General features: G+C 39.6%; 1 long non-coding RNA gene across 8 annotated transcripts in view; it reads left to right on the plus strand.

The window, feature by feature from the left end:
- Positions 1-2,671: 2,671 nt before the first annotated feature.
- Positions 2,672-15,366, plus strand: part of LOC140635587 (uncharacterized) — a 44,097-nt gene continuing 31,402 nt past the window's right edge. For 7 of the 8 annotated variants that reach the window (XR_012032931.1, XR_012032933.1, XR_012032930.1 and 4 more), the window contains exon 1: positions 2,672-2,768. This is a non-coding gene — a long non-coding RNA (uncharacterized lncRNA). The remainder of the gene's footprint in view (positions 2,769-15,366) is intronic. The other variant, XR_012032934.1, reaches the window with a different exon arrangement.

Here is a 15,366-nt window from a genome sequence, read left to right on the forward strand (position 1 = left end):
CACCATTTCCCCCATCTCTTACCACACACAGTCTTCATTTTGCTTTTTGCAATGTTAAAAGTCCACAGTCAAGTGTCACTCCCTTGCATACGTTGTCATCTCCTTTGCTGATCTTTTCCTTTCTTTGTTTGATACAATCCAGGTCCTTTCAAAACCCAACCCTACCTACTTTGTGTCAACACCTGCACATCTGATAATAGCTGGAGAAAGACACATTACCAAGTTGCCCCATCTCACTATAAATTTATGACCACCACCTCAAGGGCACCCTTAATGCTTCTATATCACCCGAGTCTCTTACTTTCCCACTCTTCTAGGTGGTTCTTTCATACCTTCTCTTCTTTCCTCAAAACTCCAACACCTCCTACCACATCCTCACTCCTAGCTTCACACTTTATTGAGAAAGAGGCAGCATTCAGAATAAAACTTGTACAAGCTCCCACCATGACATATACCCAGCCACTGGCATTCTGATGCATATCTGTGTCCTAGCCACCTCATCCTGTTAGAAGGGATGATTTGTTTCCACTTCTCCTTAAAATCAAAACACTCCTTCGATCTAATTCTCATCCCTCTCTCTCAGAACACTGTACCTGCAATTTTTTTCCTCTGGCATTGTTCATGCTTCCTTCCCTATTTGATTATTCTCATTACTCTATATAAACTTGTTATTATTTCTTCCATTAAAAATCAAAACAAGTGGAGTGCCTAGGTGGCTCAGTCGGTTAAGTGTTCAATTCTTGTTTTCAGCTCAGATCATGATTTCAGAGTCATGAGATCAGGCTCCATGTCCAGAGTGGTGCCTGGCTGGGATTCTCTCTCTCCCTCTCCCCCTTCCCTTCCCCCTACTCTCTCTCTCTTTCTAAAAAAAAAAAAAAGTTAAAAAATTAAATAAAAACAAGTAATCCTCATACTTCTCTATATTGCTCCATAATCAGCTCTTAGAGCAAAGCTTCTCAAAAGAATTATCTTTTCTTCCTTTCCTCTCCTCCCATTGTCTCCTGAACCCAGTAAGGCATCTCTCCCTGTCATTCAACTGTAATTGTTCTTATCAAGGTCACTAGTGACTTTCATATTGCTAAGCTGAATATGGTCAGTTCAGTCCTCCTCTTAATCTATCAGCAACCTTTCTTAGACACAGTTGAAACAGGTTTTTCACTTGGTTTCTAGGACAGCACATTTTCTTGGTTCTCTCCTGTCTTACTGATTGCAATCTTAACTGTATTATCTCCCTTCCTCCAAATTTTATAGTTCCTCAAGGCTCAGCCTCCAGGAAGAATAAGCTCTACTGACACCCTGATTTTGTACTTCTAGACTCCAGAATGTGAGAGAATAAATTTCTATTGTTTTAAGCCATCCAGTTTGTATAATTTGTATGGCAGTCCTAAGAAATTAATACGTACTTCAATAAACTACTTAAAAACAAACCCATCAACCTTTAATGATTTTCCATCTCAATTCATCTAAGAGAGTCCTTTCTATAGCTACCAAGACCCTGTACTACCTCTTTGACTTTGCTTCCCACCCTTTCCTTTTGCACACTCTGCTGCAACCACACTATTGTCTTGCTGTTCCATTAGCACTCCAGGCATGCTCTTGCCGTAGGGCCAGTATGCTAAGTCCATCTGCCTGGAATGCTCTTCCCAAAGGTATCCATGCAACTCTTCCCTTACCCTCTTTACATGTTTGCTTAAATGTCATCTTCTCAAATGGATAAATTCCTAGAAACACACACACTACCAAAGCTGAACCAGGAAGAAATAGAAAATTTGAAGAGACAATAACCAGCAAAGAAATTGTATCTGTAATAAATTTTTTTTAAAAAACTCCCAACAGACAAAATTCCAGGACCAGAGGGCTTCACAGGAGAATACTACCAAACATTTAAAGAACAGTTAACACCTATTCTTCTCAAACTATTCCAAAACATAGAAAAGGAAGGAAAACTTCCAAACTCATTCTATGATACCAGCATTATCCCATTCCAAAACCAGGTAAAGACATCACAAAGAGAACTACAGGCCAATATTCATGATAAACTATTCTGTATAGATATATTTTTTTATGATTTGTCCCTCAAACTGACCACCTGGACCTGCATGCACATGGACAGGCTGAGGAATATTGTTTGTGAGACTCATGCTGTGTGAATAACCTTGGGAGCCTAATTGTTTGAAATATAATATCTGGCCTACAGGTCAAAACTGGCCCTTCTGTTCTGGGCACCAAGAGCTATAAATCTTGTCTCACATCTCCTTCTGCTCCAGGCTGGGCTGGCCCTCTGGAATGGAATCCAGGAGGGGAGGCAGACACACATATCCCAACCTCCTTGAAAATACAGAAACATGATAACATGGAAATGCAGCTGGCTCCAAACGGCACATAGGCAAACAAATGTTTAATTTCTTTTTTTAATTTTTTTTTTATTTATGATAGTCACAGAGAGAGAGAGAGAGAGAGAGAGAGAGAGGCAGAGACACAGGCAGAGGGAGAAGCAGGCTCCACGCACCAGGAGCCTGATGTGGGATTTGATCCCGGGTCTCCAGGATCACGCCCTGGGCCAAAGGCAGGCGCCAAACCACTGCGCCACCCAGGGATCCCCCAAATGTTTAATTTCAAACCCTGTCACTTGCCCTTTAAATATGGCCCTTAGTGGAACAGTCAGTTGGAAGTCCACCTGAGGGGAGGATGCTCTGCCCAGGCCTCTCAATGGGGACTCCATCCTGGCTGTCTCCATGGTGCTTCACCAGCTGATGAGGTTGGATGTTGTAAGTACCAGGTTTGATGTAATGTTGCCTTATTCTCATTTATTACCTACTATTACCTTCACCTCTGTGTAGATGCCTTTCCTCTTCTGTTTCTATTGGCTTTCTACAATAATAATAGAGTTTTCTTTCCCTTTTGAAACTGAAACATAGCTGTTGTGAATTTTTTGTGCAGAACATAAATATAGATGCAAAAATTCTCAACAAAATACTAGCAAACCGAATCCAACATATATTAAAAAATCATTTACGATGATCAACTGGGATTTATTCCTGGGTTACAAGTGTGGTTTAGTATTCACAAGTCAATCAACATGATACATCACATCAGTAAGAGAAAGGATAAGAACCATATGATCATTTCAATAGACATCGAAAAAGCATTTGACAAAGTATAATACCCGTTCATAATGAAAATCCTCAACAAAATAGGTTTAGAAGGAACACACCTCGACATAATAAAGGCAACATATGAAAAGCCCACAGCTACCATGATCCTCAATGTGGAAAAACTTAGAGCTTTTCCTCTAAGGTTAGGAAAAGACAAGGATGTCCACTCTCACCAGTTTTATTCAACATAATACTGGACGTCCTAGCCATAGCAACCAGACAACAAAAAGAAATAAAAGGCATCCAAATCAGTAAGGAAAAAGTAAAACTTTTATTATTTGTAGATGACATGATACTATATATAGAAAACCTGAAAACCACCAAAAACTACTAGAATTGATAAATTCAGTAAAGTCACAGGATATAAGGCACAGAAATCTGTTGCACTTATATACACTGATAATGAGGCAGCTGAAAAAGAAATTAAGAAAACAATTCCATTTACAATTGCTCCAAAAATAATAAGATATCTAGGAATAAACCTAACCAAAGAGGTGAAAGAACTGCACTCTGAAAACAATAAAACACTGATGAAAGAAATTGAAGACAACAGAAAAAACTGGAAAGATACTCCATCTCATGGATTGGAAGAGCAAATATTGTTAATATGTGTATACTACTCAAAGCAATATACACATTTAATGCATACCTATCAAAATACCAACAGCACTTTTCACAGAACTAAAATGAACAATCCTAAAATGTATAGGGAACCACAAAAGAGCCCAAATAGTCAAAGCAATCTTAAAAAAAAAAAGCAAAGCTAGAGACATCACAATGCAATTCTGGACTTCAAGTTATATTACAAAGCTGTAGAAATCAAAATAGTATGGTACTGGCACAAAAATAGGCACATAAATCAATGAGACAGAAGAGAAAACCCAGACATGAATCCACAATTATATGGTCAGTTAATCTTCCACAAGGCAAAGAAGAATATGCAATGGGAAAAAGACAGTCTCTTCAACAAATAGTGTTGGGAACACTGGACAGCAGCATGCAAAAGAAAAAAACTGGAGGGATCCCTGGGTGGCGCAGCGGTTTGGCACCTGCCTTTGGCCTCGGGCGCGATTCTAGAGACCCAGGATCGAATCCCACGTCGGGCTCCCAGTGCATGGAGCCTGCTTCTCCCTCTGCCTATGTCTCTGCCTCTCTCTCTCTCTCTCTCTCTCTCTCTCTCTCTCTGTGACTATCATAAATAAATAAAAATTAAAATTATAAAAAAAAAGAAAAAAAACTGGAATACTCTCTTACACTATACACAAAAATAAATTCAAAATGGATTAAAGACCTAAACCATAAAAATGTGAGACCTGAAACCATAAAAATCCTAAGAAAGAACACAAGCAGTAACTTCTTTAACATCAGCCGTAGCAACTTTTTTCTAGATCTGTCTCTTGAGACAAGGGAAACAAGAGCAAAAATAAATTATTGGGACTTTATGAAAATAAAAAGCTCCTGTACAGCAAAGGAAACAAACAACAAAACTAAAAGGCAGGCTACTGAATAGGAGAAGATACTTGCAAATGACATGTCCAATTAAGGGTTAGTATCCAAAAAATATAAAGAACTATTACAATTCAACATCCAAAAACACAAATAATCTGATTAAAATGGGCAGAAGATATGAACAGACATTTCTCCAGAGAAGACACAGGGATGGCCAACAAACACATGGAAAGATGCTCAACATCACTCATCATTAGGGAAATGCAAATCAAAACCACAATGAGATAACACCTCACACCTGTCAGAATGGCTAAAATCAACAAACAAGAAACAACAGGTATTGGCAAGGATGTGGAGAAAAAGGAACATTCATGCAGTGTTGGTGGGGAATGCAAGCTGGTGCAGCCAATAGACAGTATGCAGGTTCCTCAAGTTAAAAACAGAACTACACAATGATTCAATAATTGCACTATTATTTTGGATATTTACCCAAAGACTACAATTACACTAATTCAAAGGGATATATGCCCCCTGATGATATATAAATAGCAGCATTATTTACAATAGCCAAGATATAGCAGTCAAGTGTCCATCAGTTAAATGAATAAAGAAGTATATATATATAAATATATGTATATATTTATATAGATAGATATATATACACACACCAGTAATATATATAATTATATATAGCTGTGAAAATGAATGAGCTATTGCCATTCGCAATGACGTGGGTGAGCTAGAGAGTATAGTGCTAAGGGAAATAAGTCAGTCAGAGAAAGATGATACTGTATGATTTCACTCATGTGAAATTTAAGAAACAAAACAAATGAACAAAGGAAGAAAGAGACAAATCAAGAAAGAGACTCATAATTATAGAGAACAAACTGATGGTTACCAGAGGAGTAGTGGGTAGGGGGATGGGTTAAATAGGTGATGGAGATTAAGGAGTGCGCTTGTAATGAGCACTGTGCGGAATTGCTGAATCACCGTATTGTATATCTGAAACTAACACTGTAATTAACTGGAATTAAAATAAGAACTTAAAAACAAGAAAAAAAAATGTCATTTTTGTGGGGAAACCTCTTCAGAATAACTGTTCCCCCACATTTTCTAGCTCCCTAGCCTGATTTACAGCCACCATTGTAGTTAGAAGCATCTGACGCACTTTGTTTCACTCTTTTTTTTTTTTTTTTTTTTTTTTTATGATGGCCTTTCCCATCACTAGAACGTAAGCTCCATGGAGACAGGGATTTTTCTTTCTCTTTTGTTCACTGCTACTTTTATGTTGTCTGGCAAGAGTTAATGTGAGTGATGTTGAACATATTTTTGCAAAAAAACCCACATATTTTTGCATGATTAAGGGTAATTCTCACTCTCTCTGCGCTGTGTTCATATATCTGATAATAGATTCTTCAAGCTTTTCCTTATGTTTCAAATTATTATCTTTCTGCTAACACAGCCTCAAATTTTAGCAAAATAGGATACACCAAAGAAACTTAAGTCCTGGTGAAATTGCAGTCGAAGGGTGATATGTACAAATATTTTCAAATATTAATTAGGGTTTTGATGGTGAGATTAAAAATCTTGGATTTCTTGAGTGTTTACATTAATTTCATTTACTCATTAATTTAACTAATATTTACTGAGCGCATGCTATATCCAAACACTGTTCTAGGCACAGGAGATCCAACAATGAGCTTATTCTTCTACCTAAAGGAGCTAATGGAGAAGTAAATGACACTATTCTGATTCAGGCTGAAAGATTTTTCCTAAACAATATACTCTTGATTCATTCTTGGTTCATTTGATTTTCCCTATGTTTCCATCTGTGATATTCAGAAATTTGGGGTCATCCCTGCCAGTGAGTCAAAAGCAGTGGTAAAGTTTTTGCCGTAGAGATGACTGTTAGTCACCTCATTTTGTCTCATTGGCTTCTTTTATCAATGAAGGAAAAAACCCCACAAATCTTATTACTGCTAAGTCACACAGCCAAAGCCCCTGATTTTCAGGTGTTCCTGGGTTATTTCCACAGCATCAACATTGTAGAGAAGTTAAGGGAGCAAAATAAGACAAATGCAATCCCATCTGTTTGTCCCCATCTGGTCTAGAAAATAACTCCAATTAATGGCGCCTTGGGCAATTTTTGGTGGTGGCATTGTTTCTGCCTGACTCTTCCTGTCTCCACCCTACCTGCCAAGCCACAGAGCTCTCCTGAGTAGTGGAATGGGTTTAAAGGAACTGCAAGGTGTTTTGGTTTTTTTGTTTTTTGTTTTTGTTTTTGTTTTTTTTTTTTTGCAAGATGTTTTTAATTTCATGAGGGAGATAATAAAAACCAGTTGGAGAAAAGTGGGAACGGGAAGATAAAAGCAACATGCTGACAGAGGTGGAAGGCTGCTCTGATCTGATAAACCATATAGATTGTTTCTGAAGGGAAGGACTAAGGTTCATGGCATGTAGAATTGTACTTAAGCAACTAACGTATTGTTCAAGGGTTCTGGATCTCTCTCTGAGACAAAAAGTTCTATAAAAGAGCTCAGGACTTACATAAAGTTAGACCTGAATTTGAGCTCCAGCTATTACCAAACAGCTGCCTGAATCCTTGACAAGTCACTTCAATTCTTCTGATCCTTGGTTTCTTCTGAGATAGTATGGTTCTCTGGCTGATAGTGTAACTGGGAGGATCAAAATGGGTCATGTCTTTGAATATGCTTTATAGGGACACCTGGGTGGCTCAGCGGTTGAGCATCTGCCTTTGGCTCCAGGTGTGATCCTGGAGTCCTGGGATCAAGTCCTACATCAGGCTTCTTGCATGGAGCCTGCTTCTCCCTCTGCCTATGTCTCTGCCTCTCTCTCTCTCTCTCTCTTTGTGTCTCTCATGAATAAATAAATAAAATCTTTTTTAAAAAAAAGACTATGCTTTATAAAGCTCAATACTTCTTTTTTTAAGATTTATTTATTTATTTGAGAGAGAGATCAGAGGGCAGGGAGGAGCAGAGGGAGAGGGAGAGAGAAACCCAAGCAGACTCCCCACTGAGTGTGGAGTCTCAGATGTGGCTCGATCCTATAACCCTAAGATCGCCCCAGCCCAAACCAAGAGTCAGATGCTCAACCAACTGTGCCACCCAGGCAGCCCCATTCATGAACTTCTGAAACACAGTTCCCACCCCAACAACCTCAAGCATGTGTATACATACCACAAAATATTGAGATAGGAAGACTGACTAGTTGTGATTCACTGAGGCTTATTTTTCTAGGAAGTTGCTCAATTAATGTTTCATCAGGTTCTTTGAATCCTCCTCCTGGATGCTGGGTGAGATGAGACACTTTGAATCCACCTCTCAAAGCTCCTGCTCCAAGGCAGCTGCAGTTTGTACTCTTTTTAGAGGGATGTGAAATAATTACCCATTGGCACAGTGAGCCCATCTTCTCTCCTGGCAGCAAAGAAAGCTCAAAAGCATCTCCGGTTTTGACTGTCAAGTGGGGTAGGAAGTGACAGCAGCCTAAATTATGAGTCCAGGTGTCTCTGCAGAAACCCACTTCCGCCTTACTCCGATGCTAATGTCAGTTTCCACCACAATCGCTTCCTGAGCCCTGCTCTTCTGTTCCCTGGGAGGTCTGCCTGTGATCTGGGCATGCTCTCAGCCTGCAAGTATTACATTATAAGACTGCTTAATCTGATGGTAGACAGGCTGACAGGTGTCTGTCAAGGTCACTGGGAATGCGGGAGGTGAAATTTAGATGGAAACAGACAAAAAGGTTTGTCTTCCCATAGATAACCATAGATTAAGAAAAAAATCATAGGGGTGCCTAGGTTGCTCAGTGGTTGAGCATCTGCCTTTGGATCAGGTTGTGATCCCGAGGTCCTGGGATCGAGTCCTACAACAAGTTCCCTGCAGGGAGCCTGCTTCTCCCTCTGCCTATGTCTCTGCCTCTCTCTGTGTGTCTCATGAATAAATAAATAAAGTCTTCAAAAAAAAATCATAAAAGGGGCACCTGCGTGGCTCAGTCTGTTAAGCATCCAACTCTTGGTTCAGTGTCAGGTCATGATCTCAGGGTTGTGAGACTGAGCCTGCCTCAGGCTCTGCACTCAGTGGGGATTCTGCTTGAGATTCTCTCTGCCTCTCCCTCTTCCTCTGACCCTTTCCCTGGTTAAGCACACATGCTTTCTTGCTCTCATTTAAATTAAATAAATAAATATATTTTTTTTTAAAAAGGAAAAAATCATAAAAGATTGTCATGCTATATAAGCTATGCTCAATTAATACTTTCAGTGAGACCATATAATGTTTGTCCTTCTCCGATTGACTTATTTCACTCAGCATAATACCCTCCAGTTCCATCCACATGGAAGCAAATGGTGGGTATTTGTCATTTCTAATGGCTGAGTGATATTCCATTGTATACATAGACCACATGTTCTTTATCCATTCATCTTTCGATGGACACTGAGTCTCCTTCCACAGTTTGGCTATTGTGGACATTGAGCTATAAACATTGGGGTGCAGGTGTCCTACCATTTCACTGCATCTGTATCTTTGGGGTAAATCCCCAGAAGTACAATCGCTGGATCATAGGTAGCTCTATTTTTAACTCTTTGAGGAACCTCCACACAGTTTTCTGAAGTGGCTGTACCAGTTCACATTCCCACCAACAGTGCAAGAGGGTACTTTCCCACCAACAGTGCAAGAGGGTATGGTCTCATTCATTTGGGGAATATAAAAAATAGTGAAAGGGAATAAAGGGGAAAGGAGAAAAAATGAGTGGGAAATATCAGAAAGGGAGAGAGAACATGAGAGACTCCTAACTCTAGGAAACAACTAGGGGTGGTAGAAAGGGAGGTGGGCGGGGGGTGGGGGTGACTGGGTGATGGGCATTGAGGGGGGCACTTGATGGGATGCGCATTGGGTGTTATTCTATATGTTGGCAAATTGAACACCAATAGAAAATAAATTTATTTTATTATTATTTTTTTAATAATTTTTTATTTATTTATGATAGTCACACAGAGAGAGAGAGAGAGAGAGAGAGAGAGAGAGAGGCAGAGACACAGGAGGAGGGAGAAGCAGACTCCATGCACCAGGAGCCCGACGCGGGACTCGATCCCGGGTCTTCAGGATCGTGCCCTGGGCCAAAGGCAGGCGCCAAATCGCTGCGCCACCCAGGGATCCCAGAAAATAAATTTATATAAAAAAAAAAAGAAAAAAAAAAAGAAATCCCTTGCCAGGTAGTTCGCTTGGGCTCCCTCAATGTTGGATGTTGCTTAAACGCCTGGAAAATTAATTCATCATAATGATTGCTTTATCCTTTGTTGATGAAACTAATTCCATAAGTTGTAAACTTATATCCAAAGTTTTAAAGTACTTACAACAATTAAGGTGTTTTTCTAATACTCCTTTTAAAAAAATTACTTTCAACAGTGAAATACATTGTGTTGATTTTATGAGGAAAAGATGAAATAGAAACATGATGGGTTTAAGATATTTTAAAAGAGAAGAATCTAGGAGGAGCCCGGGTGGCTCAGCGGTTTAGCACCGCCTTCAGCCCAGGGTGTGATCCTGGAGACCTGGGATTGAGTCCCGTGTCAGGCTCCCTGCCTGGAGCCTGCTTCTCCCTCTGCCTATGTCTCTGTGCCCCTCTCTCTCTCTCTCTGTGTGTCTCTCATGAATAGATAGATAAAATCTTTGGAAAAAAAAAAGTTTTCTTTAAAAAAAAAAAAAGAGAGAGAAGAATCTATATTCTCCTGCCGTGTAGGCCATCCTCTCTTGGGCTTTCTTCTAGCCTTCCTGCAGGCTTCACATTTATCTCCTTTGCTGAGTTCTCTTGCTCTATGTGTCATTAGAGATGTCCCCAGGATTCCTCCCTGGCTTCTTTCTTACCACTCACCCTCATGCAGGGCACCTCCTCCATGTCTATGACTTTACCTCCTCCTGGATGCCGGTGACCCTTGAAGTGCTGAACCAGCCACAACTCTCTTCAGAGCTCCAGGCATTTAGACCTCAAACCCCATAGCTGCTTTTATTACTCTTATTGCTAATCAAACCCATCTTATTTTCAAAATAACTTAAGGTGGATTAGAAAAATACAAAAAAGATGAAAACCAAATAAAGACAATAAATAAAAGCAAAATCAATGTGAAGATAAAAATGAGGGCAAAAAAGGGTAAGGTAGTGGAAAAAGTTCACAAATCTATTTAGAAAAGTTCTTTTTTTTTTTTTAAGGTTTTATTTATTCATGAGAGACACAGAGAGAGAGGTAGAGACATAGGCAGAGAGACAAGCAGGGAGCCCAGTGTGGTACTCAGTCGGGTACTCCAGGATCACGGCCTGGGCCAAAGGCAGACTTTCAACTGCTAAGCCACTGGGGCGCCTCTATTTAGAAAAGTTCTATAACTTGCATGACCTGCATCATAAGTTTGACTTTGAGCTTCCTACTAACCATTGCAAAGAGGGAAACACAAGTTCACAATTCATATGTTAAGTTAAAACAATATAGCAAATTTGTTGTTCACAAGTAGCAAAAACCTTTTAAGTAAGCATAACCAAGAGAAAATTCTCTAGTTCTTATTGATTCTTATCAATAAGAAGTTTGCAATGTAATTATCAGCATCCTCAACAGTATCATAAGGGTAAATAAAAAATGAGAGACCTAATGCTTTTAACAATCTTCTACAATAGTGTCCAGTGGAATAACATAGTTATGTAAAAGAATATGTATAACACAGTTAATGTAAAAGAATTCCAGAAAAAATTAAGATTATGCAAACCAAATATGCATATCTGATGGTGTGGCTTGAGTCAAGGGTAATGAATATTATATACTCTGTAAAATACTCTATACGTTTTATTTTTTTTTCAGTAGAGATTTTTAAATGAATTGACTGGTAGTGAATCCTAAGTTGCAATTGCCTGATATTTCTGGTGTACAAATAGTCTTTCTTGGCAGTTAAGTGCAGACATATTTGCTTTAAAAGCCAGCCATTGAGGGTGAGGGTAAAAGTGATATCCTCTTATGAAAGTTGAAATGCCTAATCAAGATACTTACCTAGCAGAGGCCACTCCACCTGTTTCTGCATGGAGATGGCCTGGGGGGCTATTAAGGGGGCAGCAAACAACCCCAGCTTCACTTCACACCAAGGATGTGTCCACAAATGAGGCTCAGATTTCTATGCCATGGGACAATGCCAAAATGGTGGAGAATGGAGAGGAGAAGGACACATGGAGAAATGATAAAGGGATAGAATCTTCAGAATTGACCATAGATTGGTTTGAAGAGAAAGAGAGGTCTATCAGGACCCTCAGGTTGGGGGAAGGCTTTCATTTTGTGCTGTCTTCTCTTCATCGTATTGCCCTGGGCAAATCACTACTAAGAAGAAGAGAAGCTGCTGCAGGTACAACACTACAGGAATCAGTTGTAAGCCACAGGATGCCACGCCAGAGCAAATTACAGGACAGGGACCCTGGCTGGACCCCCCTCTCTCCACACTCCTGAGGCTGAAGAGGGATAATATCTGAGGCTGAAGTATAAAGAGGGTCTCTGGGAAAAATTCTCTTCTACAAATGGTGTTGGGAAACTGGACAGCTACATGCCAAAGAATGAAACTGGACCACTTTCTTAGACCACACAAGAAAAATAAACTCAAAATGGACTAAAGACTTGACTGTAAGACCTAAAACCATAAAAATCCTAGAAGACAGTACAGGCAATAGTTTCTCTGACATCAGCCATAAAAATATCTTTCTAGATATGTCTCCTGAGGCAAGGGAAACAAAAGCAAAAATAAACTATTAGAACTTCATCAAATAAAAAGCTCCTGTTCAGCAAAGGAAACAACCAACAAAACTAAAAGATAATCTACTAAATGGGAGAAGATATTTACAAGTGACATATCTGATACAGGGTTAGTATCCAAAATATATAAAGAACATCAGTTCTATATCATTAGGGAAATGCAAATGAGATATCATTCACATCTGTTAGAATGGCTAAAATCAAAAGCTCAAGAAACAAGTGTTGAGAATAACTCATCGGTTGGATATACCAATGAGGTACTATATGTTGGCTAATTGAATTTAAGTTAAAAAAAAAGAAACAAGTGTTGGCAAAGATGTCGAGAAAAGGAATCTTCATTCACTGTTGGTGGGAATGCAAACTGATGCAGCCAATGTGAAAGATAGTGTGGAGGTTCCTCAAAATATTAAAAATATGTTCCTCAAAATATTAAAATTTGGGGGATACTATTTACCCCAAAATACAAAAACACTAATTTGAAGGGTTTTTTGCACTTCTATGTTTATTGCATTATTGTTTACAATAGCCAAAATATGGAGGTAACCCAAGTGTCCATGGACAGATGAATGGATAAAGAATAATAGAATATTATTCAGCCGTGAGAAAGAATGAAATCTTGCCATTTGCAACAACATGGATGGATCTAGAGAGTATAATGCTGAGTGAAATAAGCCAGTTAGTGAAAGACAAATACCATATTATTTTATTTATATGCGGAATTTAAGAAACAAAATAAACAAACAAGTGGGAGGTGGGGGGAAGAGACAAACCAAAATAACAACAACAAAAACTAGACTCTTAACTATAGAAAACAAATGGAAGGTTCCCAGAAGGGAGATGGGAGGATGGATGAACTAGGTGAAGGGGATTGACAGTACCCTTGTCATGATGTGCATCGAGTAATTTATGGAATTGCTGAATCACATTGTACACCGGAAACGAATATAACACTGTATGTTAACTACACTGTAATTTAAAACATCTTTTAAGTTTCCCTGTGATCAGGGTCTCCTTGAGGAGAAGCAACCTTGTAAACTCTTCACCCTGGCCACTAGGGTTGGGCAAACACTTGTGGTCCCTTACCTCATCCTCTTGGTCACCTGAGTTTGGTGCTGCTTAGATGGACAGGTCTGTGCATGATGCTTCTACACCCACTTGAATGTCTGCTACAATCTCTTTCCTTTTTTTTTTTTTTTTTTTTTTTTTTTTGCCTCAGGAGCACATCACACAACCTAGGAGGAACAGCTGGGAAGTATGGGAAAGTTGCCACCCCAGAAACAACCTTTAACCAGCAGAATCTGTAGGGGATGGAAGTTAGTAGATAAATGCCCCAGCTGATCATCCCTTCAGTGGGAAAAATCTGAGGCATGTTCCACACAGTTTCTCAGAGGGTACCCAGTGTGGTTGAGCCCCAGTTGCCCACAGTAGGGACCAGCACAATAACACTGATTTTACTGACTTTTTCCCTATACCATTCTACTTACTGCATCACTTCAGCTTCTTGATAATTACCTCGTAAGACAAACACCTTATTTTAAAGATTTTTAAAAATTTATTTATACATGAGAGACATAGAGAAAGAGAGAGGCAGAGACACAGGCAAAGGGAGAAGCAGGCTCCACGTAGGGAGCCCGACATGGGACTCAATCCTGGGTACCCAGGATCCCACCCCCGGCTGAAGGCGATGCTAAACCACTGAGCCACTGGGGCTTCCCAAGATAAGCACCTTGATCTCAGGCTCTGCTTTCTGGGGAAGGTGTAGGAAGCCAGCCTTGATCCCAAAATTAGTTAGAAAGTTGGGTTAAGGAACATTCCCAGAAGACATCAGGGAGAAATGAATATGGAAAATCTAAAAAGTGTGAGGAGATTTGGATACTCTAAATGGATGTGTGTAATTCAAATAATAGGAGTTCCGGGGGAGACCAACAGGTTATTACAAGAGTTCACGTTAGATGGTCTCTGTGTAACTTTATTGGGTAGATATCTATCATCTTCTCATAACCCTTTATCTTCAATTTCTCTGCTTTCCAACAAAGGAAATAGAAAAAAAAGCTCAGTGGGTCAGGCATTTTGCCCTTGGGTCATTTCTATTAGCATTCGGTGATCAGAGCCACTCAGACCTCAATACCAGTTGATCACCCATCTGTTCTACAGCTAAGACACCATTGCAGTTAACTCAACCCATCAGCCTCTTTGCCAAGACATTTGTGTAAGACCTGTCCTTGCACCTCACTCTACAGCAGCTTCTGGTCATAATGCGGAATGCCTTTCAGAGAGAAGAAGGGTAACAATCAGGATGGGTACTCCATAAAGGAAAGAGGAACAGATGTGGAGCTGTTTTCCCTGCTGTACATTCTTTGGCAAGCTCTGAGAGGACAGTTTTTCTGTCTAGGATTAGAAGAGCTTCAGGCCATGCCATGCTTCTCAGAGTCAGAATCACCAAAAGGTGTCTAGAGATTAAGCATTCACTTTGTTGGCTCCTTTAGACTAGCCCAACATCATTTTCCTCCTCCTCCCTTTTTCTTCTTCTCACTGGTCTTACTGTTCCTTTGAAACTCTGGGTGAATTCTCCATACCATAAAAATGGCAAGTGACTTCAGGACTACTGCTGAAAGCCAAGTGGAGTGTTTCTCACAATTTTTATTTTTTTTATTTTTTTATTTTTGAGGGGGGAAGATTTGCTGATAGGGGAAATCAGGGATGTGCTATTTCCCTTGAATTTGCTATGGGAAATTGTCTCCAAACATCTTTCATCTCTGGAAAGAGAAAGATGCCTAACCCATGGGTTCCCACTGCTGGAGGAGGAAGCTACAAATATAGAAGGAGAGAAAACTCAAATCCAATGTTGGATTGGAATTGGAGGCATTAGTGTGAACTACTGGTCTTCAGTATATAGAGATTATTAATAGAGAAATAAAGACAGATAGAAAATAAAGGATAATGTGTATGTAGAAAAATTATATAACAATTA

The sequence above is a fragment of the Canis lupus genome, chromosome 6 (assembly GCF_048164855.1).
Source record: "Canis lupus baileyi chromosome 6, mCanLup2.hap1, whole genome shotgun sequence".
Lineage (NCBI taxonomy): Eukaryota > Metazoa > Chordata > Mammalia > Carnivora > Canidae > Canis > Canis lupus.